Genomic DNA, 27859 nt, shown 5'->3' with positions numbered 1-27859 from the left:
AATCCAGTTCCACCTGCCAACCCAGTGCTCTTTCCCACGTCACCATATAACTACCATATACCTAGATAAAGGAACGACCGAAGAGACACTGAGCCACTGAGTACCCACCACAAGACAAGCACAGTGCCAGGAGTTCAGAAATATTAGGGAACAACAGAGAAAAAGATTTCTGCCTTATGGAGCTTCCGTTCATGTGTGTAGCCATGGGAAGCAAACTACAGATGTAAGGTGAATTCTCAAAGCCCACCATGAAATCTGCCTCTTTATCCTGCCACTGCAGCATTTCAGGCCTTGTACATAATTATTAAATACACACACATGCAGCCTTATTTATTTATACACATAATTGCTATGACTGTGAGTTAGGTGAGCCACTTCACCACTCTGAACTCCAGTCATCCTACCTACAGAATGGAGTGCAGTAACATCCACGTCTTTTGGTTTGCTATGAGAATTCAGTGGTGTGCTGCACTTAGCACTGTGACTGACACACAGTAAACACTGAATAAGCAATACCCAACTGCTGTCCTATCATCATCGTTGTTGTTACCTCTGAACTCCAGTGGGTGACAGCCAAGCAGATTTAATTTTGAAAATATGCAGATTTTATTAGGAAAATAAAAAGCGTGGCCTGTTATGTCATTAGTATTTCCTATTTGCCCCCAGTTCTGATATGGCAACTGTGAGGAATGTTTGACCCATGTGAGATGTTCATTGCAATTTTTAATTTAATTAATTAATATGTTGCCTTGAATTAATTAATCAATATTCAAGGTCCCTTTCCCCATGCCACCTTCTTCCTCACTTGCCCAGGAAGAAGGAATCTCCATGGACTGGTCAGATCTGTGAACACTAATGGGCTGAAGGGTAGAGACACCCTGTAGTAGGAGGTGAGAGGGGTAAGGAGACTGGAGCTGAGATCCAGCCCCTCTCCTCACCTCCTGCCTCCTCTCCCACATGGCACCAGCCCTGGTACAGGACTAAGCCAGCCTGGTACCAGGCACTGTCTTTCTACACCAGATCTTCTTGTAAGTCTTCTGGCTCTGGAGGGATGGAATGAATCAGCCTTCCTTCTCGACGATAAGAACTCAGCCTTCAGTCTTCACACTGAGGGACCACGTAGGCAAAGCAGGACCCATACTCCACTCCATTTCCATAGTAGTCTGTGTAAAAGGGTTGGTCCACGTTGCCCAGGTCAGCTTGCCAGAGTGTTCTGCATTGGGAGACAAGGGTCAATTCCCATTTACCACTGCTCATTTCCCTCAGGGTTCTGGTGGGAAAAAACAGGCAGAATTTGGTTTTCCTCACTTCTTGGCCAAACTTCACCTTCACACTATCTCTCACTAGGATGTCTCACAGAATGAACAAATAGATGAATATGCATTTATTTATCACAGTCCCTACCTCAGGGAACTTATGCTCTGCTTACGGGAGCAGAGCTGGCTTCTACAACACTCTCCAGTGCTCTCTTTTCCCTTAGAGACTGAGAGGACCATGGGGTCCAGGTGATGCCGCTACAAGAAGATGGTCACTCTGGTTCCCTGAGTGTCTATGTGGAGAAGAGCCCCTTGCCAGCCCACATGGCCCAGGGCTGTTTGTTAACACAGCATAACTTAAACCATCCCGACTCTGTGGTTTAGGTGTGAACTGCAGCATGGCTTAATTTCAAAGACATGCTGCAGGTTGAGTATCAATAAAATCTCCTGAGAATCTGTCTAGTCTGTCTTAATTTCTTAAATTATATTATTCCAGGATCCTAGGGGCCATGGTGAAGAGACAGGTCCTAGTAATCAATACAAAGCAGCCAGGAGGGAAAAAAAAAAAAAGTCACCAAAACAGCAACATAATGAAAGTCACCAGAAAAGCAACATAATGAAAATTACATTCTTGGAAGACCCTCTTGTTCTGGTACAAAGATATATCGGTGGAGGTAGGGACTAGAGGGGTATAGAACAAATTCAGCTAGGAATGATAAAGATACAGGAAAAAACAGGCCATAAAATGATGCTAGAGGAACCATGAGAATCATGGAAGATGGTGGGAAGAGGGGCCTGGAGACTCCAGGCAGCCATGTGAACTTTGATCCTTCCTTTGCCCATACTCCTAGAGTCCCCAAATCATTTAGCTTCTCTGTATCTGCCCTTTCCTTGCCATCCCCACAAACATGACCAAGCCTAATCATTTTAGGCAAAGCACTATCTTCCTCAGCTGATAAAACAAACTTGCAACTCATCATAGCTGCTACTATCCACATGGTCTTGGATCATATCTCCTTTTCTTTATTGGAGATTCCGAGAGCTTTCAACTTTCTGTTTTGGCAGATTCTGCTAACAGAGGTGAACAATAGTAGCAAAGGAAAGCTTCCTTCTGAGGAGAAAATTTCCAACATAGAAAAATACCTGTCCATTCCCCCATTTTTCCTTGTACCCAGGTGGGAATAATATATTGAGTCTGCATAATAGGTCTAGCTAACTTCAATAAAGAGAAGAGGACTTTTAGAATTGAAGCCATTTGTTAGGATGGTGGAGGAAAAGGGGGTAAGGAGTGGTTCCCTCATGACTTTGTGAAGCCTGCATGTTTACCTTCAGATTTAATTTACATAAGAAAGAAATTTCTACCTGTTCAAAATATTCTTATCTTGGGTTTTCAGTTGTACATGGTTAAATCTAATTCCTACTGGTACCATGGGGCTTCCTACTTCCTCCATTCTTTATTGGAGAAGGAAGTAAAATATATGCACTGACCTTTCATATCACAGCTAGTAGGCAGCAAAAAAGCGCCAACCAAGATCTCTCTGACTCTGAAAACTAAGCTTTCCAGAGTTGCCACAGAGCTGCTCTGACTAGCATTTTGATAAGCAAAGAATGGCACACCTGATGTCAGCACAAAGTACCAAAAGCAAGGAAAGGTACCAAAAGTGAGTAGCTTTCCTAAAGCTACATTTTATTATATAAACAAAGGGGAACTGTCTTAAACAGAATTCTTTCAGATGTAAAAGAATCTCCACTCAAACTAGATTAAACAAGGAAAAATTTAATTAGTTCAAAGAACTGGGAAGTATGCGGATTTGCTATCTTCATGCACATATGAATCAAGGGACTTAATGTTGTTCTCTGTCATATATTCTCTATCTTTATCTCTGTCTCTTTGTCCTTCACCCAGTGTGTTGATCTCATTCTCTTCTATAGCAGTAAATCTTTCTCTATTAGGCAAAGGGAGATGGTCCTTGACAGTCCCAAATTTACATTCTCCCAGCCTAACACACTCAGCCAAAAGAGCATCCCTTTGTCTCAATGTCCCTATATCAGTCCCAGAGAAGACCATGATTGACACTATCTACCCCTGGAACAATCACTATTGCTATGAAATGAGGTACCAAGATTGGCTAGGCAGGGTGGGGTGTATAGGATTGGGGCAAGGGATGGAGATTGACATTTCCATTAGAATGTAATGGGGGAAGGATGGCTCCCAAAGGAAAGGACAAAAGAGTAGGAAAAACATTGTATATTCACTCCAGGAGTCACTAAATATTTTTGAGCAAGGGAGTAACAAAATGAAACAAGAAAGAAACAAAATAAAAATAAACATGGGGACTTCCCTGGTGGTGCAGTGGTTAAGAATCCGCCTGCCAGTGCAGGGGACACAGGTTCAAGCCCTGGTCTTCAAGCCACATGCCACGGAGCAACTAAGCCCGTGTACCACAACTACTGAGCCCACGTGCCACAACTACTGAAGCCTGCATACTCTAGGGTCCACGTCCCGCAACTACGGAGCCCACGTGCTGCACCTACTGAAGCCCACGTGCCTATAGCCCATGCTCTGCAACAAGAGAAGCCACCACAATGAGAAGCCACACACTTCAGCAAAGAGTAGCCCCTGCTTGCCACAACTAGAGAAAGCCCACGTGCAGCAGTGAAGACCCAACACAGCCAAAAATTTTAAAAATTAAAAAAAATATAAAAACATGAATGCCCTGGGCAGATGGGTTGGTGGGTAAAAGGAGACAGCTTTTAGAATAATCAGGAAGCGAGTAATGAAGGGCTTAACCTGAGGAATGGTAATACACAACAAAAGAAAAGAAGGGTCAAAAATGCCAGCCGCATGTCTACTTCCAGCCATGAGGAAATAACAGTGTCTAGACTAACCCCTCTAGGGAATTGGGAAACTGTACAAAATATATTTCCAAATATTGGGCAACAGGCAACAAAAGACTGTGATCCCTGAGAGAAGAGAAATAAACAAAGTGAATTCCATGATCACCCCAAATTTCTGCCTGGAGTCAATTTCCAGATTGTGGCAAAGAGAAGGGGAACCTGAATAGAGCACAGTGGGTATTGTTGAATTGAGGAGTCAGAGATCAAGAGTTTTAGGGAGCTGAGTTAGCTAAAATTTGTGGGGCAGAATGTCAAGAAGGAGAGAGCTTTTATAAAATGAGCTCCAAATACCTGCACAGGGACTGCCTTTATTCTTTGTTCAAATAACAAGCTCTGTATGGTGAAACTACATAAAGCTGGGCAAAGGACAAACTCTGGAGAAAGAACAATTACTAAAGAGCTGTAGACTAGATAATTCCCAGAGTTCACCCTGGACCTGGAATCATTCAAGTTCCCACCAGCAATAATGGAGAGACCTTACTGAATCACACAGTCTTTAGTAAAAGGCAAAAAAAAACCAGTGTCTTAGTAGTGAAGCTAAACTAATCCCAGGGGAAAATTACTCTAAAGTCACCCTTAAAGAGCTTAAAAACGAGTCTCAAAAGAAACAAGCCACCTTGAAGCGATCAATGCAACACTCAATGATGCAAAATATACAATGCCCAACTTCAATAAAAAATTACTAGACATCTGTAGAAGCATGAAAATGTGATCCATAAGAATTTTAAAAATCAATAGGAACAGAGGTAGAAATGACAAAAACTATGTAATTAACAAGGGTCCTAAAACATCTCTTACAAATACATTCAAAATGCTTAACTAGTGAAAGGAAAGCATTAACATAATAAGGACAGAAGTGGAGGTCATAAAAAAGAATCAAATGGAACTACCAAAGATGAAAAAATACAATATTTCAAGAAAAAACTTCACTGGATAGGAATAACTACATAGTAGACACTGCCAAAGAAAAAAACTATAAAATTGAAGACATAACAACAGAAACTATACAAAATAAGGCACAGAACAACAAAAGAAGATTGAAAAAATGAACAGAGCCTCAGTAACCTATGGAACAACATCAAATTTTTTTTTTTTTTTTTTGCGGTACGCGGGCCTCTCACTGCCGTGGCCTCTCCCGTTGCGGAGCACAGGCTCCGGATGTGCAGGCCCAGCAGCCATGGCTCACGGGCCCAGCTGCTCCGCGACACGTGGGATCCTCCTGGACCGGGGCACGAACCCACGTCCCCTGCGTCGGCAGGCGGACTCCCAACCACTGCGCCACCAGGGAAGCCCCAAACATTTTAATGTATGTAAAATTAAAGTCCCAGGGAAGAGGAGAGATAAAGGAGCAAAGAAAAAATGTCTGAGAAAATCACAACAACAACGAAAAAATATCTGATATGGGAACAACCCAAATGACCATCAACAAATGAATGGATAAAAAAGATGTAGTATATATACACAATGGAATATAACTCACCTTGAGAAAGGAGGATATCCTGCCACTTGCAACAACATGGATGGACCTTCAGTACATTATACTAAGTGATATAAGCAGACAGAGAAAGACAAGTACTGTAAATCACATATATTTGGAATCTAAAACAACAACAATGTTTTAAAAAAACAAAATAGGGACTTCCCTGTTGGTCCAGTGGCTAAGACTCCACGCTCCCAATGCAGGGGGCCTGGGTTCAATCCCTGGTCAGGAACTAGATCTCACATGCCGCAACTAAGAGTTCTCATGCCACAACTAAAGACCCTGCATACTGCAACTAAAGACCCTGCATGTCACAACTAAAGATCCCACATGCCACAACAAAGATCCCACATGTGGCAATGAAGATCCCACATGCTGCAACTAAGACCCAGCACAGCCAAATAAATAAATATTTTAAAAAATAAATAATGTAAAAAATAAAAAAAAAAAACAGAGTTAAACAGTGGTTACTAGGAGATGGGGGGTGGATTGATGGTGTTTAAAGGTACAAACTTGTAACAAGTTCTAAAATAGCAATAGATATTTAATGTACAGTTTATTGTACTACAAGTATGTAATGTGATCAATATCATTACAACTGCAACCATATTACAATATAGAAATGTATCAAAATAACATGACGTACACCTTAAATTTATACAGTGTTACATGTCAACTTTATCCAATAAATAAATAAATAAATTTTAAAATGATAAACTTGATGAAAATTGCAAACTGACAGATCCAAGAAGCTCAACAAGACTCAAACAGGATAAACATAAAGCAAAGTATACCAAGACACGTTTTAATCAGATTCCTGAGAACCAGAGGAAAAAGACACATTACATACTGAGGAACAAAGAGGAAAATAATTTCAGACCTCTCCTCAGAAACCCAGAAAACAATGGTAAATGAAAATGCTGAAAGAAAAAAATTATCAACTTAGAATTTTATACACAGTAAAACTATATCTCAAAAATGAAGGCAAATAAAGATATTTTCAGGAAAAAACTGAAATAATTCATCACTAGCATATCTGCACTGTAAGAAATGTTAAAGAAAGTACTTCAGGCAAAAGGAAAATTATGCCAACTAGAAGCTTACATATAAACAAAAGACTGAAGAGACAGAAATGGTGAATATAAAAGTCTTTTTTCTAATTTTTAAATTTCTTTAAAGATAATGGTTTGAAGAAAAAATAATATATTCGGGGATTTATGACATATATAGAGGTAATATATATGTGCAAAGTATGAGAGGGGGATATGGAAGTATACTACTGTAAGATTCTTATATTGTACATGAAGTGGCATAATATTATTTTAAGGTAGTCTGCAATGTTAATTATGTATATTTTAAATCCTAGAGCAACCATTTAGAAAAATATTTAAAAGGTGTTTAACTAATTAGCCAATAGTGGAAATAAAATGGAATACCAGAAGACACTCAACCCAAAAGAAGGCAAGAAAGAAGGGGAGAGGGAATAAAGAGCAGATGAGACAAATAGAAAGCGAATATCAAGCTGATAGACTGAAATCCAACTTTTTAAATTATTATATTAAATTTAAGTGGTCTAAACATTTCAATTAAAAGGCAGATTGCCAAAATAGATTTAAAAAACAAAACAAAAAAAAACATGATCCACCTATATGCTGAATCCAAGAAACTCAACTTAAATATTAAAATACAAACAAGTGTAAAAGTATAGAAAAAGATACATGATGCAAATAATAATAATAATAAAGTTGGAATGGCTATGTTAATATCAAACAGAGTAAACATCAGAACAAGGTCTATTGCCAGGGATTAAAAGGAATTTTTCATAATGATAAAGAGTCAATCTAGCAAGAATATGTAACAATACTAAATTTTAGTACAAATGATAATAGAGCTTCAAAATATGTGTAGCAATAACTAATAGAATTGAAAAACAAAATAGAATAATCTACAATTACAGTTGGATATTTCAACACTCTTCTCTCAATAATTAATAGAACAGTAGACAGTACATCAATAGAGGTACAGAACACTTAACACTTTCAATCAACTTGACATAGTTGACATGTATAGACTACTCCACCCAACGACTGTGGAATACACATTCTTTTTAAGGGCATATGGAACTTTCAACAGACAAACTATATACTAGACCATAAAACAAGTCCCAATAAATGTAAATGGATTGAAATTATACAAAATATGGTCTTTAACCACAATGGAATTAAATAAGAAATCAATAACAATATGTGGAAAATTCTTGAAATATTTAAAAATTAAAGAACACATTTCTAAATAACATATAAGTAAAAAAAGAAATCACAATAGTAATAAGAAAATTTTGGACCTAATGAAAATGAAGCCACAACATGTGAAAATGTGGGGAGCACAGCTAAAACAGTGCTGAGAAGGAAATTTATGGTTCCAAATGCTTTAAAATTAATGATCTAAGGTTCCACCTTAAGAATCTGGAACTCCACTTCTTATTTGCTACAGGACTTAAAAGACAAATGCATTAAAAAAATTATAAATCTATGTGATTGGTACACAATATATAAAGATATAATTTGTGACATCAATAATATAAAGTAGCAAGCACAAGTGTAAAGGAGTAGAGTCTTTGTATACAACTGGTATTAAATTGGTACCAATTTAAAATAGATTGTTATAAATTTAGGATGTTATATATAATATCCACAATAATCCAAAGAACATATCTATAGAATATACACAAAGGAAATGAGAAGAAAATCAAATGTTTCATTACCAAAAAAAAATAAAATAAACAAAAAAGAAGGCAGTAATGGAAGAAATGAGGGATTAAAAGTCACAAGACATACAGAAAGCATAACAAAATGGCAAAAGTAAGTCCTTTCCTATCAGCAATTACTTTAGATATAGACGAATTAAACTCTTTAGTCAAAAGGCATAGAGTGGACCAGGGGGCAGACAGCAGAAGCAAGAAGAAGTAAAATCCTGTAGCCTGTGGAACATAAACCACATTCACAGAAAGACAGACAAGATGAAAAGGCAGAGGGCTATGTACCAGATGAAGGAACAAGATAAAACCCCAGAAAAACAACTAAATGAAGTGGAGATAGGCAACCTTCCAGAAAAAGAATTCAGAATAATGATAGTGAAGATAATCCAGGACCTCAGAGAAAGAATGGAGGCAAAGATTGAGAAGATGCAAGAAATCTTTAAAAAAGACCTAGAAGAATTAAAGAACAAATGAACAGAGTTGAACAATACAGTAACTGAAATGAAAACTACACTAGAAGGAATCAATAGCAGAATAACTGAGGCAGAAGAACGGATAAGTGACCTGGAAGACAGAATGGTGGAATTCACAGCTGTGGAACAGAATAAAGAAAAAAGAGTGAAAAGAAAGGAAGACAGCCTAAGAGACCTCTGGGACAACATTAAGTGCAACAAAATTCGCATTATAGGGGTCCCAGGAAGAGAAAAGAGAGAGAAAGGACCGGAGAAATATTTGAAGAGATTATAGTCGAAAAGTTCCCTAACATGGGAAAGGAAATAGCCACCCAAGTCCAGGAAGCGCAGTGAGTCCCATACAGGATAAACCCAAAGAGAAACACGCTGAGACACATAGTAATCAAATTGGCAAAAATTAAAGACAAAGAAAAATTATTGAAAGCAGGAAGGGGAAAATGACAAATAATATAGAAGGGAACTCCCATAAGGTTAACAGTTGATTTCTCAGCAGAAACTCTACAAGCCAGAAGGGAGTGGCATAATATACTTAAAGTGATGAAAGGGAAGAACCTACAACCAAGATTACTCTACACGGCAAGGATCTCATTCAGATTTAATGGAGAAATCAAAACCTTTACAGACAAGCAAAAGCTAACAGAATTCAGCACAACCAAACGAGCTCTACAACAAATGCTAAAGGAACTTCTTTAAGTGGGAAACACAAGAGAAGAAAAGGACCTACAAAAACAAACCCAAAACAATTAAGAAAATGGTCATAGGAACATACATATTGATAATTACCTTAAACGTGAGTGGATTAAATGCTCCAACCAAAAGACACAGGCTTGCTGAATGGATACAAAAACAAGACCCATATATATGCTGTCTACAAGAGACCCACTTCAGACCTAGGGACACATACAGACTGAAATTGAGGGGATGGAAAAATATATTCCATGCAAATGGAAATCAAAAGAAAGCTGGAGTAGCAATACTCATCAGATAAAATAGACTTTAAAATAAAAAATGTTACAAGAGACAAGGAAAGACACTACATAATGATCAAGGGATCAATCCAAGAAGAAGATATAACAATTATAAATATATATGCACCCAACAAGGGGGAGCACCTCAATATATAAGGCAACTGCTAACAGCTGTAAAAGAGGAAATCAACAGTAACACAATAACAGTGGGGGACTTTAACACCTCACTTACACCAATGGACAGATCATCCAAAATGAAAATAAATAAGGAAAGCGAAGCTTTAAATGACAGAATATACCAGATAGATTTAATTGATATTTATAGGACATTCCATTCAAAAACAGCAGATTACACTTTCTTCTCAAGTGCGCATGGAACATTCTCCAGGATAGATCACATCTTGGGTCACAAATCAAGCCTCAGTAAATCTAAGAAAATAGAAATCATATCAAGCATCTTTTCTGACCACAACGTTATGAGATTAGAAATGAATTACAGGGAAAAAAATGTAAAAAACACAAACACATGGAGTCTAAACAAAATGCTACTAAATAACCACGATATCACTGAAGAAATCAAAGAGTAAATCAAAAAATACCTAGAGACAAATGACAATGAAAACACAATGATCCAAAACCTATGGAATGCAGCAAAAGCTGTTCTAAGAGGGAAGCTTATAGCCATACAAGCCTACCTAAAGAAACAAGAAAAATCTCAAATAAACAATCTAACCTCACACCTAAAGGAACTAGAGAAAGAAGACAAAATAAGCCCAAAGTTAGCAGAAGGAAAGAAATTATAAAGATCAGAGCAGAAATAAATGAAATAGAAACAAAGAAAACAATAGCAAAGATCAATAAAACTAAAAGTTGGTTCTTTGAGAAGATAAACAAAATTGATAAACCATTAGCAAGACTCATCAAGAAAAAGAGAGAGGGGCTTCCCTGGTGGCGCAGTGGTTGGGAGTCTGCCTGCCGATGCAGGGGACACGGGTTCATGCCCCAGTCCAGGAAGATCCTGGGAAGAGGCTGGGCCCGTGAGCCATGGCTGCTGGGCCTGCGCGTCCAGAGCATGTGCTCCGCAGCGGGAGAGGCCACAGCAGTGACAGGCCCGTGTACCACCAAAAAAAAAAAAAAAAAGAGGGAGAGGACTCAAATCAATAAAATTAGAAATGAAAAAGGAGAAGTTACAACAGATACCACAGAAATACATGCACAAATTCTTATAAAGGTATAACCTTCCAAGACTGAACCTGGAAGAAATAGAAAGTCTGAACAGACCAGTCACAAGGAATGAAATTGAAACTGTGATTAAACATCTTCAAAGCAACAAAAGTCCAGGACCAGAGGGCTTCAGAGGAGAATTCTATCAAACATTTAGAGAAGAGCTAACACCCATCCTTCTCGAACTCTTCCAAAAAATTGCAGAGGAAGGAACACTCCTAAACTCATTCTATGAGGCAACCATCACCCTGATACCAAAACCAGACAAAGATACTACAAAAAAAGAAAATTACAGGCCAATATCACTGATGAATATAGATGCAAAATTCCTCAACAAAATACTAGCAAACAGAATCCAACAACACATTAAAAGGATCATACACCATAATCAAGTGGGCTTTATGCCAGGGATGCAAGGATTCTTCAATATACGCAAATCAATCAATGTGATACACCATATTAACAAACTGAAGAATAAAAGCCATATGATCATCTCAATAGAGGCAGAAAAAGCTTTTGACAAAATTCAACACCCATTTATGATAAAAACTCTCCAGAAAGTGGGCATAGAGGGAACCTACCTCAACATAATAAAGGCCATATATAATAAACCCACAGCCAACATCGTCCTCAATGGTGAAAAACTGAAACCATTTCCACTAAGATCAGGAAGAAGACAAGGTTGCCCACTCTCACCACTCTTATTCAACATAGTTTTGGAAGTAGTAGCCACAGCAATCAGAGAAGAAAAAGAAATAAAAGGAATACAAATAGGAAAAGAAGAATAAAGCTGTCATTGTTTGCAGATGACATGATACTATACATAGAGAATCCTAAATATGCCACCAGAAAACTACTACAGCTAATCAATGAATTTGGTAAAGTAGAAAGATACAAAATTAATGCACAGAAATCTCTGGCATTCTTATACACTAATGATGAAAAATATGAAAGTGAAATTAAGGAAACACTCCCATTTACCATTGCAACAAAAAGAATAAAATATCTAGGAATAAACCTACCTAAGGAGACAAAAGACCAGTATGCAGAAAATTACAAGACACTGATGAAAGAAATTAAAATGATACAAATAGATGGAGAGATATACCATGTTCTTGGATTGGAGGATTCAACATTGTGAAAATGACTCTACTACCCAAAGCAATCTACAGATTCAATGCAATCCCTATCAAACTACCACTGGCACTTTTCACAGAACTAGAACTAAAAATTTCACAATTTGTATGGAAATACAAAAGACCCCAAATAGCCAAAGCAATCTTGAGAACGAAAAATGGAACTGGAGGAATCAGGCACCCTGACTTCAGGCTATACTACAAAGCTACAGTAATCAAGAAGTGTGGTACTGGCACAAAAACAGAAATATAGATCAATGGAACAGGATAGAAAGCCCAGAGATAAACACACACTCATATGGTCACCTTATCTTTGATAAAGGAGGCAAGAATATACAGTGGAGAAAAGATAGCCTCTTCAATAAGTGGTGCTGGGAAAGTATGAAATTAGAACACTCCCTAACACCATACACAAAAATAAACTCAAAATGGATTAAAGACCTAAATGTAAGGCCAGATACTATCAAACTCTTAGAGGAAAACATAGGCAGAACACTCTATGACATAAATCACAGCAAGATTCTTTTTGACCCACCTCCTAGAGAAATGGAAATAAAAACAAAAATAAACAAATAGGACCTAATGAAATTTCAAAGCTTTTACACAGCAAAGGAAACCATAAACAAGACCAAAAGACAACCCTCAGAATGGGAGAAAATATTTGCAAATGAAGCAACTGACAAAAGATTAATCTCCAAAATTTATGAGCAGCTCACGCAGCTCAATAACAAACAACCCAATCCAAAAATGGGCAGAAGTTCTAAACAGACATTTCTCCAAAGAAGATATACAGATTGCCAATAAACACATGAAAGAATGCTCAACATCATTAATCATTAGAGAAGTGCAAATCAAAACTACAATGAGATATCATCTCAACCCGGTCAGAATGGCCATCTTCAAAAAATCTAGAAACAATAAATGCTGGAGAGGGTGTGGAGAAAAGGGAACACTCTTGCACTGTTGGTGGGAATGTGAATTGATACAGCTACTATGGAGAACAGTATGGAGGTTCCTTAAAAAACTACAAATAGAACTACCATATGACCCAGCAATCCCACAACTGGGCATATACCCTGAGAAAACCATAATTCAAAAATAGTCATGTACCAAAATGTTCATTGCAGCTCTATTTACAATAGCCAGGAGATGGAAGCAACCTAATTGTCCATCAACAGATGAATGGAAAAAGAAGATGTGGTACATATATACAATGGAATATTACTCAGCCATAAAAAGAAACGACGTTGAGTTATTTGTAGTGAGGTGGATAGACCTCGAGTCTGTCATACAGAGTAAAGTAAGTCAGAAAGAGAAAAAATACCGTATGCTAACAAATATATATGGAATCTAAGAAAAAGAAAAAAAAAAGGTCATGAAATACCTAGGGGTAAGACGGGAATAAAGACACAGACCTACTAGAGCATGGACTTGAGGATGTGGGGAGGGTGAAGGGTAAGCTGTGACAAAGTGAGAGAGTGGCATGGACATATATACACTACCAAACGTGAAATAGATAGCTAGTGGGAAGCAGCCACATAGCACAGGGAGATCAGCTCAGTGCATTGTTACCACCTAGATGGGTGGGATAGGGAGCATGGGAGGGAGGGAGACGCAAGAGGGAAGAGATATGGGAACATATGTGTATGTATAACTAATTCACTTTATCATAAAGCAGAAACTAACACACCATTGTAAAGCAATTATACTCCAATAACGATGTTAACGAAAAAAGAAAAAACACCATTAGAAACTGTTCATTTAATATCTTAACATATATTCAAATTTATACAAAATACAATTTACTTTTATAAATATGTGATATTTAAAGCAATAGAACATAGGAAAAATCCTCATTGTAACGTTAATTTTTTAAATTGTGTAGAATATATGATAAAAATATAAAGATTCTAATATCAAAAAAAAAGAACTAAGTAAAATCAGCCACTTAAAAAAAAAAAAAACTATGGGATGCAGCAAATGCAGTTCTAAGAGGGAAGTTTATAGCCATACAAGCCTACCTAAAGAAACAAGAAAAATCTCAAATAAACAATTTAACCTTACACGTAAAGGACCTAGAGAAAGAAGAACAAACAAAACCCAAAGTTAGTACAATGAAAGAAATCATAAAGATCAGAGCAGAAATAAATGAAATAGAAACAAAGAAAACAATAGCAAAGATCAATAAAACTAAAAGCTGTTTCTTTGAGAAGATAAAATTGATAAACCATTAGCCAGACTCACCAAGAAAAGAGGGAGAGGACTCAAATCAATAAAATTATAAATGAAAAAGAAGTTACAACAGACACCGCAGAAATACAAAGCATCCTAAGAGAGTACCACAAGCAACTCTATGCGAAGAAAATGGACAACCTGGAAGAAATGGACAAATTCTTAGAAAGGTATAACCTTCCAAGACTGAACCAGGAAAAAATAGAAAGTCTGAACAGACCAATCACAAGGAATGAAATTGAAACTGTGATTAAAAATCTTCCAAGCAACAAAAGTCCAGGACCAGATGGCTTCAGAGGTGAATTCTATCAAATATTTATAGAAGAGCTAACACCCATCCTTTTCAAACTCTTCCAAAAAATTGCAGAGGAAGGAATACTCCTAAACTCATTCTATGAGGCAACCATCACCCTGATACCAAAACCAGACAAAGATATTACAAAAAAAGAAAATTACAGACCAATATCACTGATGAATATAGATGCAAAAATCCTCAACAAAATACTAGCAAACAGAATCCAACAACACATTAAAAGGATCATACACCATGATCAAGTGGGATTTATGCCAGGCATGCAAGGATTCTTCAATATACGCAAATCAATCAATGTGATACACCATATTAACAAACTGAAGAATAAAAACCATATGATCATCTCAATAGAGGCAGAAAAAGCTTTTGACAAAATTCAACACTCATTTATGATAAAAACTCTCCAGAAAGTGGGCATAGAGGGAACCTACCTCAACATAATAAAGGCCATGTATGACAAACCCACAGCCAACATCATTCTCAATGGTGAAAAACTGAAACCATTTCCTCTAATATCAGGAACAAGACAAGGATATCCACTCTCACCACTTTTATTCAACATAGTTTTGGAAGTAGTAGTCACAGCAATCAGAGAAGAAAAAGAAATAAAAGGAATACAAATTGGAAAAGAAGTAAAACTGTCACTGTTTGCAGATGACATGATACTATACATAGAAAATTCTAAATATGCCATCAGAAAACTACTAGAGCTAATCAATGAATTTGGTAAAGTTGCAGGATACAAAATTAATGCACAGAAATCTCGTGCATTCCTATACACTAATGATGAAAAATCTGAAAGTGAAATTAAGGAAACACTCCCATTTACCATTGCAACAAAAAGAATAAAATACCTAGGAATAAACCTACCTAAGGAGACAAAAGACCTGTATGCAGAAAACTATAAGACACTGATGAAAAAAATTAAAGATGATACCAACAGATGGACATACCATGTTCTTGGATTGGAAGAATCAATATTATGAAAATGACTATACTACCCAAAGCAATCTACAGATTCAATGCAATCCGTATCAAATTACCAATGGCATTTTTAAAGAACTGGAACAAAAAATCTTAAAATTTGTATGGAGACAAAAAAGACCCCAAATAGTCAAAGCAGTCTTGAGGGGAAAAAACGGAGTGGAAGGAATCAGACTCTCTGACTTCAGAATATACTACAAAGCTACAGTAATCAAGACAGTGTGGTACTGGCACAAAAACAGCAACATACATCAATGGGACAAGATAGAAAGCCCAGAGATAAACCCACATACCTATGGTCAACTAATCTATCACAAAAGAGGCAAGGATATACAATGGAGAAAAGACAGTCTCTTCAATAAGTGGTGCTGGGAAAACTGGACAGCTACATGTGAAAGAATGAAATTAGAACACTCCTTAACACCATACACAAAAATGAACTCAAAATGGATTTGAGACCTAAATGTAAGACTGGACACTATAAAACTCTTAGAGGAAAAGATAGGAAGAACACTCTTTGACATAAATCACAGCAAGATCTTTTTTGATCCACCTCCTAGAGTAATGGAAATAAAAACAAAAATTAACAAATAGGGCCTAATGAAACTTAAAAGCTTTTGCACAGTAAGGGAAACCATAAACAAGACAAAAAGACAACCCTCAGAATGGGAGAAAATATTTGCAAATGAGTCAACGGACAAAGCATTAATCTCCAAAATATATAAACAGCTCATGCAGCTCAATATTAAAGAAACAAACAACCCAATCCAAAAATAGGCAGAAGATCTAAATAGACATTTCTCCAAAGAAGACATACAGATGGCCAAGAAGCACATGATAAGCTGCTCAACATCACTAATTATTAGAGAAATGCAAATCAAAACTACAATGAGGTATCATCTCACACCAGTTAGAATGGGCATCATCTGAAAATCTGCAAACAACAAATGCTGGAGAGGGTGTGGAGAAAAGGGAACCCTCTTGTACTGTTGGTGGGAATGTAAATTGATAGAGCCACTATGGAGAACAGTATGGAGGTTCCTTAAGAAACTAAAAATAGAATTATCATATGATCCAGCAATCCCACTACTGGTCATGTACTCAGGGAAAACCATAATTCAAAAAGACACATATACCCCAATGTTCATTGCAGCACTATTTACAATAGCCAGGTCATGGAAGCAACCTAAATGCCCATCGACAGACGAATTTATAAAGAAGATGTGGTATATATATACAATGGAATATTACTCAACCTTAAAAAGGAACAAAATTGGGTCATTTGTTGAGATGTGGATGGATCTAGAGACTGTCATACAGAGTGAAGTAAGTCAGAAAGAGAAAAAGAAATATCGTATATTAACACATGCATGTGGAACCTAGAAAAATGGTACAGATGAACTGGTTTGCAGGGCAGAAGTTGAGACACAGATGTAGAGAACAAATGTATGGACACAAAGAGGGGAAAGCCGCAGGGGGTGGGGGTGGGGATGGTGGTTTGATGAATTGGGCAATTGGGATTGACATGTATACACTGATGTGTATAAAATTGATGACTAATAAGAACCTGTTGTATAAAAAAAATTATATTTAAAAAATTTTTTTAAAAGGCATAGAGTGAATAATTGAAAAAAAAAAGTTCCAACTATATGACATCTACAAGAGGTTCATTTTAGACCTAAGAAATACATAGATTGAAAGTAAAAAGATGTAAAAAGATAATTCATACGACTAATAACTAAAAGAGAGCAGGGATGGCCACACTAATATCAGGCAAAATAGACCTTAAGTTAAAAAGAAAAGTTGCAAGAATCAATGAAAAGCATTCTTTATTGATAAAGGGGTCAATTATTCAAGAAGATATAACAATTACCAAATATTAGAGCTCAAAAATATATGAAGCAAACATTAACAGAATTGAAGAGAGAAATATACAGTTTTACAATAATAGTAAGAGATTTCAATACCCCCACTCTCAATAACAGATATAACAGCTGACAGAAAATGAAGAAATAGAGGACTTAAACAACATTATAAACCAATTGGACCTAACAGTCATATACAGGACACTCTACCCAATAATAGAAGAATACATATTTTTCTCAAGTATACATGGAACATTCTCCAGAAGAGATCATGTATTATGCCAAAAATTTTTAATAAAATTTAAAAGATTAAAATGATATCAAGTATCTTTACCAATCACAATGGAATGAATCTAGAAATCAATAGCAGAAGGAAAACTGGAAAATTCACAAATATGCAGAAATTAAATGACACATTCTTAAACAACCAATTGTCTAAAAAGGAAATCAAAAGGCAAATTAGAAAATATCTTGACAGAAACGAACATGATAACACAACATACCAAAACATAGGATGCAATGAAAGCAGTACTAAGGGGAATATTTATAGCTGTACAAAAGAGAAAAGGATCCCAAATAAACAATCTAAGTTTATACCTTGAGGAACAGATAAATAAATAAACTATAACCAAAACTAGCAGAAGAAAGGAAATAATAAAGATTAGAGCAGAGATAAATAAAATAGAGAATAGAAAAACAATAAAGAAAATCAATGATACCAAAAGTTGGTTCTTCTAAAATGACAACAAAATTGACAAACCTTTAGCTAGATTAAAAAGAAACAGAGAGGTCTCAAATTACTAAAATCATAAGTTTAAAATGGGAACATTATTATCAATTCTACAGAAATAAAAGGACCATAAAAGAGTAGTATGAAAAATTGTATACCAAAATAATTGGATAACCTAAGTGTAATGGACAAATTCCTAGAAACACACACCCTACCAAAACTGAGTAATAGAGAAGTAGAAAATCTGAACAGATCTACACTTACTAAGGAAGTTTAATTCTGTAAGTTAAAACTTCTCAACAAAGAAAAGCCGTGAACCAAATGGCTTTAATTCTATGAAACCTTTAAAGAACTAACACCAATCCTTCTCAAATTCTTCCAAAAAATTGAAGAGGAGGGAACACTTCCTCAATCATTCTACAAGTTCAGCACTACCATGATACCAAAGCCACACAAAGATACTACCATATATGTGTGTGTGTGTGTGTATATATATATATATATATATATATATATATATATATATATACACACAGACCAGTATTGTTTATAAATATTGGTATAAAAATCCTCAACAAAATACTAGCAAACCAAATTCATCAGCATGTTAAAATGATTACAAAACATGACCAAGTGGGATTTATTCCTTGAACGCTAGGATGGTTCAACATATGAAAAACAATATGATACACTACATTAAGAGAATGAGTGAGAAAAAAATCACATGATCCCCTCAATAGAGACAGATAAAGCATTTGGCAAATCTATACCCTTTCATGATAAAAAAAAATGAATTCAATAAACTCAGAATAGAAGGAAACTACCTCAACATCAGAAAAATCATATATGAAAAAACTACATCATATTCAATGGTTAAAGTTGAAAAGCTTTTCTTCTAAGATCAGAAACAAAACAAGGATAACTTTCATAATTTCTATTTAACATAGTGTTGGAAATGCTAGCCAGAGCAATCACATAAGGAAAAGAAGTGCAAGGTATCCAAATTAGGAAGGAAGAAGTAAAATTATCTCTGTTCACAGATGATATAACCTTATATGTGGAAAACCCTAAAAATTCCACACAAAAAAAAAAAACTGTTTGATCTTATACACAAATCCAGCAAAGTTGCAGGATACAAAATCAATACACAAAATTAGTTGCATTTTTATACACTAACAGTGGACAATATAAAAGGAAAATTAAGAAAACAGTCCCATTTACAACAGCACCAAAAAGAATAAAATACTTAGAAATAAACTTAACCAAGAAGGTGAAGGTACACTGAAAACTACAGAACACTGTGGAAAGAAATTAAAGAATATACAAACAAATGAAAATGCATATTCATAGACTGGAAAACTTAATACTTTTCAAATATCCATACTACCCAAAGAAATCTAGAGATTCAATGCAATCTCTATCAAAATCCTAACAACCTTTTTGCAAAAATAGAAAAGTCCATCCAAAGTTTCAAGAAACCCCAAGTAGTCAAAACAATCTTTGAAAAAAGAACAAACTTAGAGGTCTTATACTTCCTGATTTCAAAATATATTACAGCTACAGTAATCAAAACTGTATTACCAGCATAATGGCAGACCAACGGAATATAATAGAGAGCCCAGAAATAAACCCTCACTTATGTGGTCAAATGAGTCAAAAAGGGAGCCAGGACTACACAATGGGGAATGAACAGTCTCTTCAACAAACAGTCCTGGGAAATATGAACATCCACATGCAAGTGAACAAAAATTGACCCTTACTTTATACCATAGACAAAAATGAACTCAAAGTGGATCAAACCTAAACATAAGAGCTAAAATCATAAAACCCTTCTTAGAAAACATAAGGGTAAAACTTCATGACATTTGGCAGTGATTTATGGATATGACACCAAAAGTACTGACAATAAAAGAAAAAATAGATAAGTTGGACTTCATCAAAATTAAAAATTTTGTGCCTCAAAGGGTACTATCAACAGAGTGAAAAAGCAACTCATGGAATGAGAGAAAATATTTGCAAATCATATACCTTATAAGTGGTTAGTATCCAGAACATATAAAGAACTACAACTCAACAACAACAAAATATCCCATTAAAAATTGGGGAAAGGAGATTTCCAGTGTCCAATTCCATAAGAAAGGAGCTGAATAGACTGAAAAATTAACAACTCTTTTTGGATCCATAAGAGAGGTAAGACCAAAGGGCAAATCAATGTTGAAATTGTTACCTCTAAAATCAAGAACAAGATGGAGATGTCCACTCTCACCACTTTTATTCAACATAGTACTGGAAGTCCTAGCCAGAACAGTTAGGCTAGAAAAAGAAATAAAAGTCATTAAAATCAAAAAGGGGGAAATAAAACTGTCTCTATTTGCAGATGATATGACATAGAAAACCCTAACGACTCCACCAAAAAATTTGTTAGAACTAATAAAAGAATTCAGTAAAGTTGCAGGATACAAAATCAATATACAAAACTCAGTTGTGGGCTTCCCTGGTGGCACAGTGGTTGAGAGTCCGCCTGCCGATGCAGGGGACACGGGTTCGTGCCCCAGTCCAGGAAGATCCCACATGTCACGGAGCAGCTGGGCCCGTGAGCCATGGCCACTGAGCCTGCGCATCCAGAGCCTGTGCTCCACAATGGGAGAGGCCACAACAGTGAGAGGCCTGCGTACCACAAAAAAAAATCAGTTGTATTTCTATATACTAACTACAAACTATTAGAAAGATAAATTAAGAAAACAATCTCATTTATAATTTCATCAAAAGAATAAATTTATAGGAATAAATTTAACCAAGGCGGTGAAAGACTTGTACACTGGGCTTCCCTGGTGGTGCAGCGGTTGAGAGTCTGCCTGCCAATGCAGGGGACGCGGGTTCGTGCCCTAGTCAGGGAGGATCCCACATGCTGCGGAGCGGCTGGGCCTGTGAGCAATGGCTGTTGAGCCTGTGCGTCCGGAGCCTGTGCTCCACAACGGGAGAGGCCACAGCAGTGAGAGGCCCACAAATCACAAAAAAAAAGACTTGTACACTGAAAAGTATAGGACATTAATGAAAGAAACTGAAGACACAATAAATAGAAAAATATTCCATGCTCATGAATTGGAAGAATTAAAATGTTGTTAAAATGTCCATACTACCCAAAGCAATCTACAGATTCAATGCAATCCCTATCAAAATTCCAAGGGTATTTTTCACAGAAAAAAAATGTCCTAAAATTCAAATGAAACCACAGAAGACCCTGAATAGCCAAAGCCATCTAGAGAAAGAAGAACAAAGCTGGGGGTATCCAATTTCCTGCTTTCAAACTATATTACAAAGCTATACTAATCAAAAGAGTATGGTACTAGCATAAAAACAGACACATAAATCAGTGGAATAGAGAGTCCAGAAATAAACGCATGCATATATGGTCAACTAATTTATGACAAAGGAGCCAAAATTAACAATGGGGAAAAGATAGTCTATGCAATAAATGGTGTTAAGAAACTAGATATCCACATTCAAAAGAATGAAATTGGACCCTTATATTATACCATACATAAAAATTAACTCAAAATAGTTTAAAGACTTAACTGTAAGACCTGAACCCATAAAACTCCCAGAAGAATACAGGGGAAAATCTCCTTGACATTGGTCTTGTCAATGATTTCTTGGTATGGCACCAAAAGCACAGCCAACAAAAGCAAAAATAAACAAGTGAGACTACATCAAACTAAAAAGCCTCTGTAAGCAAAAGAATAAATCAGCAAAATGAAAAGGCAACTTCATGGCATTCACAAAGATTAACCTGAAATGAATCATAGGCCTAAATGTAATCGTTAGCTCTCAAAGAAATCATAGACTATTTTGAAGTAAGAGTAGGCAAAATTTTTTCCAATAGGATACAAAAAGCACAAATCATAAAAGAAAAAATATGATAAAGTTGGATTTCATCAAAATTAAAAACTCCTCCAGGATTATGTAAAAACTCCTTAGATGTGCCTTCACTTCCCATACCTTAAGCTCTTTGGGGTTACTGGAGGTTAACCCACCCAGAAAGCCTAAGTCTCAGCCCTGGGCATTTGAGGTGAAATTTGAAGCTGACACATGCACTGTAATAGATGGCAATGAATTTTAAGGAAGTTTATAATGCATGCAAGAACTGCTATTTAATAGGTTGCTTTGAAAACAATAAAGATACTTTTGGAATTTGTATAGTTATCCATGTTTACGTTTATTGTCCTTACAGTTGAATTTGTCTCCTGGTGAGTCTTTGAGGTCTTCCTCACATCTTACAGCTGGAAAGAGGGAAGTGGGGAGGAGGAGGGGGCAGGAAAGGACCCCAGAAGAAAGATGGAAAGAAGAGAGGGGACAGAAGACAGGAGGAAGGAGCAAATAGTGTGATGAGACCCTTCATCACCTAACAGACCAGTAGGGGATCCACAGGGGGAAGAGGGTAAAGCTGAAAACAAGTGTTTCCTAAGGTGAGGACCCCAGGCACATGGCTGAGAGGTGGGATTCTCCCAGCCTCCTGCCCATAGACCACAAGCACTTTTGCCCTGGTCTAGGGATGGAGAACCATGAGGGACACTTCTCAGCCACAAGTTAGAACTCCTTGTGGACCCTGAGAATGGGAACTGTCTGCCTTCTTCCCACAGTGCTGGGCAAGTAGGGCTCTGAAAGCCACTAATATTCTGCAAATTCTTGGACATAAAAACAGACAAGGTCCCTGTCCTCAGAGACAGTCAAGTGGGAAAGACAGATAAATGAACCCACCAAGATAAGATTACAAGCCAACATAAGTGCTACAGAGAAAAAAAGAGGATATTTGTATTTAGATTCACAGTGTCAGATGTTGCAAAGGTAGGGCCCCAGCAAGGACAGAAGCCTACCCGGCTTACCTGGGATTTAGCTCTGGCCCCTCTGCTTGGCAGCCTCCAGCTGAGATGTCAGGGCCAAGGCACTTCCTAGCTGGCATTACTGACTGGGAGCAAGTCAGGGAGACAGATGGATTCCTCCCATGCAGTGTGCTTGGCCAGAGGAACACTGGGGACTAAGGCATGTTATGTGAACAAATAAATAGCCTTCCCACTTCTCAGCACCAAAATAAATTTTGAAAATTAAATCTTGAAAATCCACTTGGCAGAAGAAAAACTAAATTTAACTCCTGCTCTCCTAAAGATATCATTTTAAAAGATGAAAGAGCAAGCCACAGAGGGGGAGAAAATATAACACATATAGTTGAAAAAGGATTGGTGTCCAGATAAATTTTTTAAAAAACAACTCTTACAACTCAATAATAAGACAATGCCCAATAAAAAATGAGCAAAAAATGTGAGTAGACACTTAGCAAAAGAAGACTTACATAAATGGCCAATAAGTCCATGAAAAGATACTCAACATCATTAGTCATCAAGAAAGTCCAAGTTAAAATCAAAATGAAGAGATGCCACTGCACACTCGATAAAATAGCTAATATTAAAAAGACCAACATTGGGACTTCCCTGGTGGTCCAGTGGTTAAGAATCCACCTTCCAATACAGGGGACACGGGTTCAAACCCTAGGTGGGGAATTAAGATCCCACAGGCCGTGGGGCAACTAAGTCCGCACACCACAACTACTGAGCCCACATGCCACAACTAGAGAGCCTGAGTGCTGCAATTACAGAGCCCATGTACTCTGGAGCCCATGTGCTACAACTACGGAGCCCACATGCCCTGGAGCCCACACACCACAACTAGAGAGAAGCCCGAAAATCGCAACAAAAGATCCTGCGTGCTGCAACTAAGACCTGATGCAGCCAAAAATAAAAATAAATAAATAAATATTTTTAAAAAAACAACAAAACCAAACCAAAACAACAACAAAAAACCCACAGTGCTAAAAATAAGAAAACAGTCAGGTTTAAAAAAAAAAATCAAAAGATCGATATTATCAAGCATTGGTATAGACACGGAGCAACCCAACCCAAGACCCTTATACATTGCTAAAGGGAATGTAAAATGGCAAAATCGCTTTGAAAAATAATTTGGCATTTTCCTTTTAAAGGCTACCCATTATAGTATGACTCAGCAATCCCACTCCTAGGTATCTACCTAAGAGAAATGGAAGTATACCTCCACACAAAATCTTAAGGAATGTTCATGGCAGCTTCACTCATATTAGACAAAAACTGGAAACAACTCAAATGTCCACCAAGAGATAAATGAATGAAAAAATTAGGGTATATACATACAATGGAAACTAGTCAGAAAAAAAAAATTAATACACGTGACTTGGATGAGTCTCAAAACATGCTGAGAGAGCCGGACATGAAAGAATACTTACTGCATGTTTCTATTTACAGGAAGCTCTAGAAATGGCAAATCTAATCTTTCGTGGCAGAACAGAGGTCCGTGGGTACAAGGAAACGTGGAGTGACAGCACTGTTCTATATTTGAATGTGGTGGACACCTGGGTGCAAACATTTATCAACACTCGTGGAACTGCACACAAAAAGGGGATGCATGTTATTGTACGTATATTATACCTCAGTAAAGTTGTTTTTTAAAAATCTCAGGCCTGGAGACTTTAAGCATGACACCACTGAAACAAGGAAGTCAGGAGAATTTTCTTGGTGAGATAACAGAGCTGAAACTTGCCTCTGGCCTTACCCTCTCCTACCAGCTCCACCCTCTGCTGACATCTTCTCCCACTGAGGCCCAGATTTACTCTTAAGCTGCCCAGACAGAGTAGTGTCACATCCATACAACAGTCCTGCAAACAGGTAAAGAAAGGGAAATACTAGGTCGTAACAAGCCCTAGAGTGAGGAACAAAAAGCTCCTCAGCTTTGCCCCCCACCAGCTGGACAGCCTTAGTCAAGGAAGTGGCTTCACTTTGGTGGCCCTTGGCTCCTTGTCTGCAAAACTGGGGTGATCATCAAGAGCCCTGGTGACTTTGAGGGGTCTGCTTGCTGGAGTGATGAAGCAGGAGCCAGGCCAAGGGGACTGGGAAGGGAGGTGCAGGAGAACACAGTGTTTAAGAGTTCCCCATGTCCCACCCAGCTTGACTACAGAATATCATTGAATCCAGTCAAGAAAACAGGCCTGTAAGACCTTTGCCAATTGCTAAGGGCTAAGCAATTGTAAGCGACTGGCATTTTGTCCCACTCCTCCTGCATTTTCTCTCTTCTCTCATTTCCTCAACGGATCTTGACAGGACAGTTTTCCCTTCTCTCGATGTGTGTGCTGAACATGGAGCAGGCACCTTATTCCATAGGAATTCCCTTTTATTTATTTATTTATTTGTTTGTTTGTTTGTTTATTTATATCTTTGGCTGCGTTGGGTCTTCGTTGCAGTGCATGGGCTTTCTCTAGTTGCGGCGAGCCAGGACTACTCTTCCTTGCGGTGCACGAACTTCTCATTGCGGTGGCTTCTCCTGTTGTACAGCATGGGCTCTAAGCATATGGGCTTCAGTAGTTGAGGCTCATGGGCTATAGAGCACAGGATCAGTAGTAGGGCTTAGCTGCTCTGCAGCATGTAGGATCTTCCTGGGCTAGGGATCGAACCCGTGTCCCCTTCATTGGCAGGCGGATTCCTTTTTTCTTTTTAAGGTTTATTTTTATTTTTTTATTTTTTTAAACATCTTTTTTGGAGTATAATTGCTTTACAATGGTGTGTTAGTTTCTGCTGTATAACAAAGTGAATCAGCTATGCATATACATATATCCCCATATCTCCTCCCTCTTGCGTCTCCCCCCCACCCTCCCTATCCCACCCCTCTAGGTGATCACAAAGCACATAGCTGATCTCCCTGTGCTATGCAGCTGCTTCCCACTAGCTGTCTATTTTACATTTGGTAGTGTATAATATGTCCATGCCACTCTCTCACTTCGTCCCAGCTTACACTTCCCCCTCCCCGTGTCCTAAAGTCCATTCTCTACCTCTGCATCTTTGTTCCTTTCCTGCCCCTAGGCTCTTCAGAACCTTTTTTTTTCTTTTAGATTCTATATACATATGTTAGCATATGGTATTTGTTTTTCTCTTTCTGACTTATTTCACTCTGTATGAGTCTGTAGGTCCATCCACCTCACTACAAATAACTCAATTTCGTTTCTTTTTATGGCTGAGTAATATTCCATTGTATATATGTGCCACATCTTCTTTATCCATTCATCTGTCTATAGACACTTAGGTTGCTTCCATGTCCTGGCTACTGTAAATAGAGCTGCAAAAACATTGTGGTACATGACTCTTTTGAATTATCGTTTTCTCAGGGTATATGCCCAGTAGTGGGATTGCTGGGTCTTATGGTAGTTCTATTTTTAGTTTTTTAAGGAACCTCCATAGTGGCTGTATCAATTCACATTCCCACCAACAGTGCAACAGGGTCCCCTTTTCTCCACACCCTCTCCAGCATTTATTGTCTGTAGATTTTTTGATGATGGCCATTCTGACTGGTGTGAGGTGATACCTAATTGTAGTTTTCATTTGCATTTCTCTAATGATTAGTGATATTGAGCATCCTTTCATGTGTTTGTTGGCAATCTGTATATCTTCTTTGGAGAAATGTCTATTTAGATCTTCTGCCCATTTTTGGATTGGGTTGTTTGTTCTTTTTTGATATTGAGCTGCATAAGCTCCCTGTATATTTTGGAGATTAATCCTTTGTCAGTTGCTCCATTTGCAAATATTTTCTACCATTCTGAGGGTTGTCTTTTCCTCTTGTTTATGGTTTGCTTTGCTGTGCAAAAGCTTTTAAGTTTCACTAGGTCCCATTTGTTTATTTTTGTTTTTATTTCCATTTCTTACATTTAGGTCTTTAATCCATTTTGAGTTTATTTTTGTGTATGGTGTTAGGGAGTGTTCTAATTTCATTCTTTTACATGTAGCTGTCCAGTTTTCCCAGCACCACTTATTAAAGAGGCTGTCTTTTCTCCACTGTATATTCTTGCCTCCTTTATCAAAGATAAGGTGACCATATGTGCATGGGTTTATCTCTGGGCTTTCTATCCTGTTCCATAGATCTATGTTTCTGTTTTTGTGCCAGTACCATATTGTCTTGATTACTGTAGCTTTGTAGTATAGTCTGAAGTCTGGAAGCCTGATTCCTCCAGCTCCATTTTTCTTTCTAAAGATTGCTTTGGCTCATCAGGGTCTTTTATGTTTCCATACAAATTGTGAAATTTTTTGTTATAGTTCTGTGAAAAATGTCATTGGTAGTTTGATAGGGGTTGCATTGAATCTGTAGATTGCTTTGGGTAGTATAGTCATTTTCACAATGTTGATTCTTCCAATCCAAAAACATGGTATTTCCCTCCATCTGTTTGTTATCGTCTTTACTTTCTTTCAACAGTGTCTTATAGTTTTCTGCATACGCGTCTTTTGTCTCCTTAGGTAGGTTTATTCCTAGGTATTTTATTCTTTTTGTTGCAATGGTAAATGGGAGTGTTTCCTTAATTTCTCTTTCAGGTTTTTCATTATTAGTGTATGCAAGAGATTTCTGTGCATTAACTTTATATCCTGCTGCTTTACCAAATTCATTGATTCACTCTAGTAGTTTTCTGGTAGCATCTTTGA

General features: G+C 37.3%; 1 long non-coding RNA gene across 1 annotated transcript; it reads right to left on the bottom strand.

Annotated features, from left to right (window-relative positions):
• Positions 1 to 1051: 1051 nt before the first annotated feature.
• Positions 1052 to 23218, bottom strand: LOC309836266. Its single transcript, XR_014298135.1, has 3 exons — positions 23201 to 23218; positions 5635 to 5695; positions 1052 to 1213 (listed from the first exon to the last, which is right to left on the bottom strand). It is a non-coding gene; the product is annotated as an uncharacterized lncRNA (long non-coding RNA).
• Positions 23219 to 27859: the final 4641 nt, after the last annotated feature.

The sequence above is a fragment of the Grampus griseus genome, assembly GCF_964374135.1.
Source record: "Grampus griseus genome assembly, chromosome: 19".
Taxonomy (NCBI): Eukaryota; Metazoa; Chordata; class Mammalia; order Artiodactyla; family Delphinidae; genus Grampus; species Grampus griseus.
This window is presented reverse-complemented; position numbering and strand designations above follow the sequence as displayed.